The 13,349-nt window shown below is 40.2% G+C and overlaps 1 pseudogene; it reads left to right on the top strand.

The window, feature by feature from the left end:
- Positions 1-938: 938 nt before the first annotated feature.
- LOC148743012 (uncharacterized) lies at positions 939-2,572 on the top strand (annotated as a pseudogene).
- Positions 2,573-13,349: the final 10,777 nt, after the last annotated feature.

The following is a 13,349-nucleotide window of genomic DNA, read 5'->3' as shown; positions in this document are numbered from 1 at the left end:
ACCATTTTAAAATGGACTCACTTAATACTGTTTTACAAATGGTAAAACCTGGGTGCTTTATGGCATCCATAGATTTAAAGGATGCATATTATTCTGTGCCTATTGCCACTGCAGACCAAACATACCTGAAGTTTCAGTGGCGTGGAAAACTGTATAAATATGTTTGCTTTCCAAATGGATTGGCATTTTGCCCCAGGAAGTTTACTAAATTATTAAAACCAGTATATTCACATTTGAGACAGTTGGGACACCTTTCAGCAAGTCATATCGATGACTCGTATCTCCAGGATGATGACTATGATGACTGTGAAAGAAATGTTTGGGATACTGTCAGATTATTTGACTCTCTTGGGTTTACTGTCCACCCTGAAAAATCGTCCTTTGTTCCACAACATCGAATCACCTTCATAGGGTTTATCATTGACTCAATCACAATGAAAGTTTATCCAACCTCTGAGAAGACCGAAAAGATCATTCATACCTGTCAAGGGCTGTTGGAGTGTCCGCACCCTACAGTAAGAGAGGTGGCATCAACCCTTGGGTTCCTCATATCAAATTTTCCAGCAGCAAGGCTAGGGCCTTTACATTTTAGGTCACTGGACATGGACAAAACTGAGGCCTTGGGCCTAAACAAGGGCAACTTTGATGCATTTATTCAACTGTCTGAGTTGTCTCGCAGTGATTTGCAGTGGTGGATAAACTCAGCAAGATCATTATACAACCCTATAAGCCCTCCTCAGCCAGAGGCCACTTTATACACAGATGCAAGTAAAGAGGGCTGGGGAGGAGTACTCAATAGTGCAAAGATTGGGGGACCTTGGACTCCATAAGAGGCTTCTAATCACATAAATTATCTTGAAATGCTTGCAGTGCTATTTTCTCTTAAGGCATTTCATAAAGAGTTATCAGGAAAGCATGTACTTGTGCGAGTTGATAATATGACTGCTGTGTCAGATTTAGGTAAAATGGGCACAAGCCATTCCAGAAAGCGAAATGATTCAACCCGTACGCTCTGGGAGTGGTGCCTTGACAATAACATGTGGTTAACCAAAGGTCATATCCCAGGGAAAGAGAATACACTAGCTGATGCAGAGTCCAGGAAATCTAGGAAAGAAACTGAATGGACTCTAGACAGAAAAATTTTTCACGCAGCCGTTAAGAAACTTCATGTTGAGCCTCAGATTGACCTATTTGCATCTAGGCTTAGTTACCAGCTAAGACCATTTGTTGCCTGCCAACCAGACCCTGAAGCAATGGCTATTAATGCCTTTTCAATTTCTTGGAAACCTTATGTTTTTTACGCCTTTCCTCCTTTTAGTATCATCCCAAAAATGTTACAGAAAATTCAAGCAGAGGAGACCACAGGACTGTTAGTTGTGCCGTGCTGGCCAACTCAGCCATGGTGGCCATTGGTGATGAGACTGTTGGTTCAGGAACCCCTTGTGCTCCCCAAGAAGAAACACTCCTTATTTCTACCTCAACAGCCAGACTTGGTGCATCCACTATATCAGAAGCTCACACTTCTGATATGCGACTTGTCAGGAAATCACTTGAAGGCAGAGGGCTTTCGGAATCAGCTACCTCACTCATCCTACAGTCTTGGAGAAAGGGCACCAAACAACAATATAAACCATTCATCACTAAATGGGAAAAATACTGTTGTCAAAGGAAGATTAATCCCTTTTCAGATTAATCCCTTTATAGAATATGGGATTAATCCCTTTATAGAATATGGGATTAATTTTTAGGCAGAACTTTACCACACAGGGATCGGATACAGTGCCCTCAACACTGCACGGTGTGCTTTGTCTACTGTTTGTTTTACATCAGAGCGTTACACTTTTGGACTGCATCCCCTAGTCTGTCGTTTCCTCAAAGGAATTTTTGAGTGCAGACCCTCTCTCCTAAGGTACCAAGAAACTTGGGATGTCACGGTGGTATTCGACTATCTAGCTAATCTTGGGCCACCTGTTAAACTTAGTTTTAAGAACTTGACTTTGAAAGTGGTTATGTTAATGGCGTTGCTTTCGGGACAGCGTCGCCAGACTCTGCACACGTTATCAATTGATTGTATGCAAATAAGTTCTGAGAAGGCTGTGTTTTCCTTTAACTCATTGTTAAAAACTTCCAGACCAGGTAAACATTTAGCTTGTATTGAGTTTCAGGCCTATGCACCAGATGTAAGTCTTTGTATTGTAAAGCATCTTCAGCAATATCTGAAGCACACAGATACTCTTCGAGGTAATGTAAAGCAGCTTCTTATTAGTTACTCTAAGCCTTATAAAGCTGTTTCCCCCGATACAATAAGCAGATGGATTAAGGCTACACTGGTTGATGCTGGAATTGACACTTCGAAGTACAGTGCACACAGCACTCGATTAGCATCTACATCTGCAGCAAAATCAAACAGCATATCTATCGCCACAATTATGAAAAGTGCGGGGTGGTCCTAGGAGTCCACATTTACTAAGTTTTACAACAAACCAGTGGAACCTCGAGAGAATTTCGGAACTGAGCTCCTTAAAGCTGTATGTAGGGACACCTAAGATAGTGTCTTATATTTGTATGTTTTGATGGCTAAGAGAGAATTTTTTTAAAGCAGGTTCATATTGCTATAAATCATTGTTACGTTTGAGTTCGCACTCACACTGCTTTAAAATCTCATGTGACTCCGTAGCGACCAATGACCAATGACGAAACAGAATACCTAAATTAAACGAGGCTTACCTGTAAGGTGAAGTTTGATTGGGATTCTGTGAGTCATTGGTCGGGAGCGAAGGAGTCATGTGCCCACTCATGTGTTATTAACCCGCCCATGACTGGGTGTAAGTGCTAACATCTGTTAAAGACTGATCTTCCCAGGCTCGTGCGCCTTCTCACATGACTCCTTCGCTCCCGACCAATGACTCACAGAATCCCAATCAAACTTCACCTTACAGGTAAGCCTCGTTTAATTTAGGTATTTTAGAGTGTGGTATATGTTACTGTGTTCTTTTGAGCATCATTTTTCAATTTGGTTAGTAAAAAATTTAACTAGGAATGGTTGGACCTGGAGTTCTTAGGAGTAGAGCTCTTAAATCATCTTTTTGAATGGCCGAGTTTCTGCAGTTCAGCAATTCCACTAGAAAGCTTACAAGAATGAAAGATTACGCCATTATCTTTATTGGGAAGCACTGGATAAGTTATGGTAATTGACTTCCTGAAAAGGGGGGGAGGGATGGTATAACAGTTCAACTCGTTAAGTACATTGATAGATATGATACTTGTACACGTACCATTCACGAGTTTTATGGTTGCGTTTGGCAGGGATGTACTAGATGCTTTCCAGATCGCGGTGAAGGCTGGTGAACATCCCGACCGCACCGCAAGAGAACTTTGGGAACTCACCCATGGTAAGAATTCACGAGGTGTGCCACTTTCTCAAAGAATAAAGAGTCAAGAGACTTTTTGCCAATCGTGTCAACACCTGGCTAAAAATTAATCAAGAGGCAAGCCGTTGACCATCGTGGGTGACAATGCAAGAATGTCCATCGCAGTGGGGAGGCAGTTTGATATGTTTGGAAAGTTCAATAACAGCATCAAAATTTTTCAAGTGCGATTTAATGTGAGATTATAAATAACCTTCAAAGTGCACAGTCCCGAGTTTTTTTGTAAAAAAGTCACATTTTGAGGCCTTGTCATATTTACCAAGTGATCTGCACAATGTTCGTAGGTTTCCGTCTCTTGTTGCTTCTCCTCCTTTATCGCTTATAGTTTAGACTAAATACGAAAACATGGTATGTTCAGGAGAGGGTTGTTCACCGGTTGAAACAGTTCGTGAGGAGCTGTGATTTGTTATGCTGTGGATTTGTTGAGGCGTTCCCCAAACTTGCCCAATAAGGAGTTTAACATCAATAAAGCCACCGTTTTATGACCTAGGTTCTTCTGAATCTGCTCAGAAACTAATTTGTATTAATTTTTTTCTTTTCGTTTTTATCGTTATTCTTGTTTTATTGTTATCTTTAACATGTATATGTTAACGTGCTCGTGTGGTTTGCCGGGTGGGAAGTCCATATAGTGAAAAACCGTAAGCTGGTCAACCTCGGGCTTGAAAATTCTTCCCGTGGTCGCAAGACTCGGGCAGCATTTTCAATCCCGAGGTTGACTGGTTTATTTTTTCCTACGGTAAATTGGCTTTCAAGTGGGTTTGTTTACGCCACTGTGTTTTTTAATTGGCTTACAAGCCTTCTACAAACCATTCATAAAAAATTTTCGCAACAACTAACTTAGATACTAGACACCAGAGTATATGTTACAGAACAGATACTTCTCAATTTTACAACAAACTAAGAGCGAATGTCTCCAAGGATCAAACGAAGTCGTAAATTAGGGGCAAAAATGTGAAAACTCGAAATTGTTCAAACTCCGGCTATCAGTCGTCCCTATAATAGTATTTATCTCTAAATAAGGTTCATTTGTCAAATAACTCGGTGTTTCGCCAAAAAATGACGAGAATCATTTTGGTGGCCAGATACGATGAAATCGAGCTGCCAGGTAGTAATAACGTGTACCGACTACAGTTATGAGCGCTTGCCACAGCTACAGGTACAGCCTTGTACCAGGTTTGAGAGCAAGGCCACAAATGGCTTTTTACTTAGAACTGTAATTTCCGATATGTCAAGACCAAAGGATTCACAGATACCCCGTAACCTAGGTTCAGAAAAGGGGCCGAGCTAAGAGTTCAAAGCTAACTCACAGTTGTAGGAGTCATATATGATTAAATGTGAATGCTGAATGCTGGCTTAGAAGCAAGGCGAGAAAAGTAACTGCTAATTTGCTGGTTTGTGAGAAAATTCCCATAGCTAGATAGTCTCTCCCCATTGCTATCTTTTGCATTCCTCATGGCTTTAGAGACTTCATCAGTCGGGTCCGCCTGTCTTCCCAGTTCTCTCTCCATTTTGAAACTTGGAATTGAGGTACTGCTTTTGATTGTCAGTAACCTTTGTACTACGGGACTGTGTCGATTTCAGTGCCCATCCCATCGGAAGAGTAGTGGGCACAGTTGGTAGTCATGGTTTACTACCTTCTAGGACCGTTGGGCATTTACTCGCGCCACAATCCAGATTAGTCGCGTATTCTATCGTGGCCCTGTCAAAGAGCGTTTCATACTCTAGAACACGCTTGTGCTTTCCATAGCCCAAGTGTTGAACCAGCGATGAATGCAAATAGCAGGACTCAACTACCACAGGAATGACCACTATATTTTCAATGAGCTTTTTCGTTGAGCATGGGCATCCCTCTTCTACACATGTAAATAATGGACAATTGTTAGCAACATCAACATCAACGCCTGACTCATCTGAACACTCATCTACACAATCGGAGTTGCCTTCTATATCAGTTGCGGGGGTTCGGCCACCTATTCGTCTGGGTACTACAGGAACAAAGCTTGTGATAGTCTCTTTGGTCGAGGACCTGATCTCCATCGTCGGCAGTTCCGATTGTTCACGGACATCGCAGTTTGACCAGGGAATACTTTTTCCAGGGCCAGTGTCGTAGGCTCTCCACGTTCTTATCCCTTCCTGGCCGTAGCAAAGGTTTCTGACAAAACTCACTTTCTCCCACTTGAAACTCTTGATGGATGGAGCATTGGGAGGACTGCACACTTTTACAATTACGCCGCGCACACCCCTGGAAGACTCCATAGCTTCTTTCATCAATGCAGCAATCTCAATGTGGTGTCCAGATTTCAGATATTTCACCATCTGTGAATTTATAATGGCTGCCTTGCGATCGCAAGCGCCCTTTCCTCGACTCCCTGTGGCTCAGAAAAGTCAATCCGGTAGATCTGAAGGTCATGACTCTTAGTAGTCTGAGGAGCTGTAATCAGAGTCTGCGCACAATGATAACATCCTGCGTTGTAGGCTCGAATATAGATGGTCTGTAGTTCTGGCATAATAGTCTTGAGTTGAATAAAGACGTCATCAAGTATGGCTGACACCGAGCTACTGCCTTGGGCGGTAGCACTCTCAAACACATGAACGAATGTCATCATCTCCATTTCTCCGCTGTTGCATTTAATCGCCACTGCTATATGCCACGATATACCTCTTTTACCAAACCAATCCGACTGGCTTTCCCGGAACTTACGTGAAAGATATTTCATCACCCAGTCAAGTACTAGAAAAATGGGTGGGGCGCTGAGGCCGCTCATGATGTCAAGTCTGCGTTCATCCTGATTTATAGACCGCGATAAATGGGCTTTCCAGTATTCAGTGCTCTGTTTGGCCTGGGAAATAACAAAAGACAGTTCTTCTTTTTCATTGTCCGAGCATTCAGCCGTTTCTAAGCCTTCCTCAATCTCCCTTATTACAGACGAGACAAGCACCCAGTGGGTCACAGCTGTCACAATGGGCGTGGCCACAAGTCACAAAATAATTTGGGTCGTCGGGATCATTCAGAGCGTATGCTCTACAGTGGTCAGGGACAGCGGAGCTGAGAATTAACTCACCACTTTCGAAATTCCTCGATCCGCTTTTCTATTTGCTCCATGTTGGGATAAGATTTGTGGCACCCAGCACTTGGAAAGGTTTTACCGCCAGCCAAGTCCGAGTTCACGGCGGTGGTGTGAGCAGATTGTGTCTAAACTCTGCGTCTCGTCCTCGCGGAAAACACCCACTCTAGCAAGTATAAGTTCACTTTCCGTTTTCACTCCAGAAAATGACCAGTGAGAACAATGACTCGAAATATCCTTTGAGCAACTGTGTAAAGTAACAATTTCAAGACTCTTGCTTTTATCTAACCTATCAGACGAGCAGTCTGTTCCAGTTATTCTATGAAAGGAGCATGTGAACGCCACTGCTGAGTTGCATAGCTGGAGACAGGCTGTGGGAAAAATTCCCTATAACTGAATTGGGATCACAACTTGTTTATGAATAGCAACCATAACAACAATGATAAATAGTTCATTTGAAGGCTTTTAGATCAACAATTGCATAGCCCCTAGTGATCAGTAATAAAATCTTGATTCTTTAAACTATAAATTATATCCAGCTGGCGGCTGTTCTAAAATAGCAATGGTATCAATTGATTAACCCTTGTATCTGTAAAACAGCATCATTCACTTGAAAAAATACTGTAAATGTGCTGCATAATTATGCACTGTTCACATAAGAATCTCATCCAAGTTAGTAATATAACAAGCATTCCATTAGCTGCTGTTTTTTTTTTTTTTTTTTCAAAAAAGCAAGAAATAACAAAACTCCGCCACAACAAGAAAATATATTTTAATCGACTTTGGGGCTTTGGGCTGGAATGATAGAGCTGTCTGTCAAAGTCGGTCAGGCAATCTCTTGTTTGATTTGCCGAAAAATTGCAATTTTGAGCACACTTTCACATAGCACAAACTAATTTCCCCAGAAAAAAAAAACTATATTGATATCAGCTAGAATCCCTCTTCTTCTGCGTTCTAAGCAAAAGCATTCCATTTGATTTGTGATAAAGGTAGTAGGGTAAATTATTTTTTGAAGTTTACTAGTTATTTCCATGGAAAAACACAGGGCTTCCTTTCAGGTCTCACTCAATACCTTATTGTTTTTCGAATATCATAGGAGTTTTAATATGAAACCTGCAAACATTGCAGAATTTAGCTGATTGCGAGTGGTTCTCTTCTGGGTTTATAGTTACGGCAAGCCGTCAGCTTCAAAATGGCTAATTTTTTAGTCTAACTTTTCAATACCTGGCCCTGAAATCGGGTATCATCATTTTCTGCCGAAAGAAAACACCATTTGACAAATCGACCCCATAGCGATAAATAGTTCAATATGGACTACTAATAGCCAAAGTTTGGGCGATTTTGAAATTTTGAAAATTTAAAATTTACCGCTGAATTCTTGATCAGTTTATGGACGCACACTCTCAAGCGGTATTAAAAATGAGGCCTCAAATAAATTCAGGACTGTACGGGATTCGAACCCATGATCTCTGCGACACCGGTGCCTTGCTCTACCAACTGGGTTAAGAAGCCAACTGGGAGCTGGTCATTGGGTTGGTTCGTAATAAACTCGTCAATTGATGAATCAACGTTTGTGAATATATGAAAGTCATATTTGTACTGCGGTTAAAGAACGAGTATCAGAACGATCTTCGCGGTAACGAACACCACCGTGGTGTTCGTTACCGCAGCTGAAGTGGTAGTGAAAATGAGGGCTGTAAAAACTTCAGGCCTCTACGGGATACGAACCCATGACCTCTGCGATACTGGTGCAGTGCTCTACCAAATGGGCTAAGAAGCCAACTGAGAGCTGGTCATTAGGTTGGTTCGTAATATACCCGTGAAATGATGAGTCAACGCTTAAGTAGAGTTCATTAATGCAAAGATCGCTCTCATACTCGCTCTTTAACCACAGTTCAAATATCTGACTTTTATATATTCACAGACGTTGATGATAGTTGTTGATTGTTTTCCGGCTCCACGACAACGCTGGTGAACATTTTTCTATAGTTTTCTTAAGCACATGGAAGCTGCACTTGCCAAGCGTTTTCTCACAGATTAACTAATAGTGAATGCCATGAAAACATGATGTTTGTCGATTGTTTTCCTGCTCCACGTCAATCGTGATCATTATTTCCTGCTCTTAATCCTGCTCCATGAAAACGCCAGTAGATATCTCATCTAATCGAGGAGATTGACCCCGATTAGGTCATTTCAGGCAAATCAGTCATTTGAGCCGTTTGGATCATTTGAGGAAATTGAGCTTATCGGGTCACTTGCACTAATTGGGTCGAACAGCGATTAACTGAACGCAAAACGGCTGTGAATGGCAGAATACATGGTATTTTCCAAACGTTAACCGATCAGCAATACATGTAAATGGTAAAACGCCGAAAAATGCGTTTCAACAAATTTCCTCGAGTTCACCATCGTGGAAAAATGTTCGAAAATGCATGCGTTCGACCACAAAACTCTTTTGAACATTTCGTTCACCGGGTGAAAAATGGTTGCGAACTGAAGAAAACATGACATTTTCTGTACGTTACACGAACGGCAAACCCAGGAAAACATTACGTTTACCTCTATTTATACACATTAACCTTCCCGGAAAATACGTATTTTCAACCGTTGATTCAGGTGAATACGTTGTTGTTCACTCAAGAAATGCCAATGAACAAAACCAAAACAAACTCTTTGCCATGCGTTAACCCAACGGTTAATGCCGGAAAATGAATTGTTTTCGGCGAAGAAAAACTAACGAATAACTATACGGATACTGGGATTTACCGATGCGAAAACACACAGCTAGAGAACGTTCGATTTTTCGTTAGCAAAACACAGGCAAACGTTAGCAAAATGCAGCGTTTTCCGTGAATTCAACCTTCATTTTCCATAAGGTGAACGCTAGTTTGTTTTTCCATATGTGTTATTTGTATATAACGCTTGCTGTATGGGTTATTAAGACCCTGCTTTTTTGTTGTTGTTGTTTTTTGTTTTTTGTTTTTTGTTTTTTCTTATTTTAGATCAAATTGTGCCATTAATACGGTCCTTCCTCTAGAGGTATTGGCTCTTTGGTCCTCTGTTGGACGGAAAATTGGCTAATTCTTTGTTTACTGCTTCTAATTTTTAATTATCCCAGACCCCTTTTGCTTGCTAACAAAGTCTATTTTAATACAAATTTGGCAAAGGGCGTACAGTCAGTCACTTAGCGGGAACATGAATATTTTACTTACAGTTCAGTCAACTTCCTGTTGTTACTGAAGAGTCCAGCTGGTAGCTCTGCTATCTCATTGTGCTGTAAGTACCTACAAAAAGAAGTTTACCCTGAATTTACGGTCTGTTTTAAGCTAATATTTCAGGTTCAGAGTCAGTTTGTGGTTAAAGTAGTGAGTGTCGAAGGTTAACATAGAAGAGAAACCCAATGGTGTTTATAGGGTGACAATTTTTTAGCTACGTAATCGTTCCCAAAACTATATTGACTCTTGCTACTCGTTTCTATTCAATTTTGCTGTTCGTGCCGGTTTTTACTGGTCTTGCTGATGTATGATACCAGAACAAGATGTTGCGAAGCAATTTTCCTTAGGGCTAAGTTTTTACCCGCTTTACAAGTTTATTTCATGAAGCTTTGTGGTGTCGTCAATGTTCTTTGTGTCAAAAAGATACTAAAGGGCTGTGCTTGGTCATAAAGGGGTAAAGGGGAGAGCAGGTGTCTGGGTTTTGTCTATCTATGTACTGGGAAAGGGCAATTCCAGCAGTTAGCACTAGATCAAATATTCTTACTAGAAAAGTGCTGGAGAACTTGAGCTGAAGCTATTGGAACTGTGCACCATTTGGAAAGGAAGTGGCTTCTTTCGTTCATTCGTTGTCAAAGTATGAGATTTTTATCAACAACTCGGAGCTATGCACTTTGTTGGTTATTCATCATCTCACATTCGACTTGCTCTCATAAAATAATTGTTAACTAGCATTTGGATAATTTTGGTGCTGTCATTAAACACCCCGAAAGGTACCCCCATTATCTCTGTAAAAAATCCTCTGACGAAGCAAGAGGCTTGGGTCGAAACTCCGCAGAAATATGCATTAAATAAACGTGTGTTAAAGTAACCACAACATTCTGATTAAATAAAAATTGAGAAACTTCTTATAATTCCAAACTGAGGGATAACAAATTCCCTCGAACAAAAACTCAAAAACAGTAAACAAATCCATAAAAACAAAACAACCAAACATGCGCGAAAAAAATAGTCCACGTCAATTTTCCAGTGTCAAGGTTAAAGTTCTTTGACCTGATTGACTAACTTGAATTTGTAAAATCACGCGCGCTGCGCGTGAATACAAAAAGTATACAAAAGAGAGGAGGAAAATTGCAATTTCAAATTTAAAAAAGAGAGACATTTTCTACAATCTGATTGTTACCCAATCCCTACAGGAATATTTTCCTGGATTTAAGAATAAAGTCGTACATCTTCAGCATTGTTGCCATGACGTAACATTTTCTCGTATTAACAATTTTTTTTCCGCACTTTTGGAAAGGGAAACAAACTCGCTGAGGACCTAACAAAGAACAATAAATACTTTACGCTAAAACTTTCCAGGAAAAATGTTATCCTTTCAAGTGAAAATAAATATAAAGTAAGAATCCTCACTTACAGCTTCTGCAGCTCAACCAGTGAAGTAAACACGTCACCAGGTAACTTCACAATCTTGTTATTACCTAACCACCTACAGAGTCATTCATGTTTTCCACAAATGGTACATTATCAGATGAATAATATATAATTACATCCAAGACATAAAATAGGCCATAAAAAGGTCAATATTATTGAGTTGGTCTTAACTGACACTCTCTAAGCCAGCCTAAGCTCAATGAATTCCTTAGTCTCAACACTGAGGACAACTACAAGTATGGTCTGGTGCACTTAATCTCGAGTACTTGACACTGAAAAAAATGCCAACCAACTGCAAGTGGTTTATGCCACAAAAACGAGAAGCCCAACTACACCTACCACTGTACGATGGTTCGCTCTATTTGAATATCAAGCAGTGCATTTCGCCACTGGAAAGCGCAGCAACTCATTTCTTACCACAAAGTGCATGGTGATATGTAGTCTTTCAACTGCATGCATTTTAATTTAGTGGATCAAACTTTTTATACCCTCCTTTGGAGAATGATAATTCCCCAGCCTATCAAGCCTGATTATTTTTTTTAAAGATCTATGCCTAAATAGTAAAGTTGGTTTCTTTAGAGAGTGCAATGGTTTGTTAATTACTATGTAAACATACCTGGCCTCGTTTTGTTTGCCATGAAAAAAGGGCCATTTTAGCCAGCAGATTTTGTGCTTGAAATTTGTAAATAGCGAAAATGCAGGCAATTGGCGGGCAGATTAAAAAAAAAAGAATTATCAAGCTAATCTTTAAATCCTTGAGTTTAACTTACAGATTTATCAACTTTAAGTTGGTATGGAAGGCTCCGGGTGGTAGCTCTGCTATCTGATTGTCATGTAAGGACCTGCGTCAAGGATGTGCCAAGAATTTAAGGTTTGACATTAGCTTTAAACCAATCAGAACTCCATTGGAGGCCCTATTTAAATTTCAAGTCTTGGGAATGATAAATTTCCCAGCCTTTCAAGCCTGATTATTGTTGTAGAGATCTATGCTTAAATAGTAAAGTCGAGAGAGTGCTACGAATGTAACATCTGATCTAGATTTTTAAAACTAATCAGTAATGTCTAAAGCTTAATTTGTATTAGCTCTAATATTTCAATTCACAGATTATAGTGACATCGTCATCGGTTTCTATCTCACGCAGATATTGCTAAAGGGATATGGAGTGTCGTAAGAAAATAAATAGGCACTGGGTTCAGGGGGCTGAGATTTTCGCACCGGAAAAGAGCGAAACCAAGAAGTGGGGAGAAAAGTTTTCCCTAAAGAAAAGAGTACTGCAGTACGTCTACACATTATTTAAAAGAGTTTATAAAGTCCCTCGAAGTTCGGAGAAACAGTTATTGAATCATCTTGTCGAATGGCCCATTATATTCAATTCACGATATGCATTCATTGTATGCAAAAAGTCCAAATCGATTATTATCTCTCATGATTGCTTATGTTAGTGGAAAAACCCCATAAAAAGGTGTTCCGCTGACCTGTTTGAAATCATATTTCTGTTAAAATATCCTATATATCCTAAGCAATCCATCAAATTTTTTACCTTATGAATGTCTTACTTACAGTTCAGTCAACTCGGAGTTGTTATTGAAGACTCCAGCTGGTAGCTTCTTGATTTGATTTCCATTTAAGTACCTAAGAAATGGACAAAACTGAACCTAAGAACGCTCCTTAATGGATAATTATGATTCCTACAGTGAGTCTATGTTATTTACCCTTTTGACCATTTTTTCTTTAAATTGGGCAAGATAAACTAACGGGCTCTCTGCTCAGAGAAGAGAGAAAATGTTCCTTATCCTCGGAGGGGACTGACGGTTTTGTCACAAGGCGCTTCGCCCGGTCAGACAATACTGAGCTCTACTGATCAAGGGTGGTGTGCATCATACGGTAAGCACTAGTCCGTGTGATTTGTGATTTGGTTTTCTGTAGACACTGCATGGTGTTCAGGCGTCTGTCTCGTTCCTTCGTAACTGACGTGTGAAGAAAGGCGATCTTAGTGTGAGTCTCTGTTATTTGTCCTTTTCAAATAATTTTTGTTTAAATTGAGTTATAGATAAACTAAACTAGGAATGGGTTTAAAATACCATTTAACGGAAAAGTGTCATGAAGTCTCTTTATGTTATTGCTTTGCTTTTCCCTCTGGAGAAAAGGGGAGAGTTGCGTTTTTCCTCCTTAGGATGGCTTATCTTCTGCTCTGCCAAAGATGTCTGAC

The sequence above is a fragment of the Stylophora pistillata genome, chromosome 1, assembly GCF_964205215.1.
Source record: "Stylophora pistillata chromosome 1, jaStyPist1.2, whole genome shotgun sequence".
NCBI classification, from domain to species: domain Eukaryota; kingdom Metazoa; phylum Cnidaria; class Anthozoa; order Scleractinia; family Pocilloporidae; genus Stylophora; species Stylophora pistillata.
This window is presented reverse-complemented; position numbering and strand designations above follow the sequence as displayed.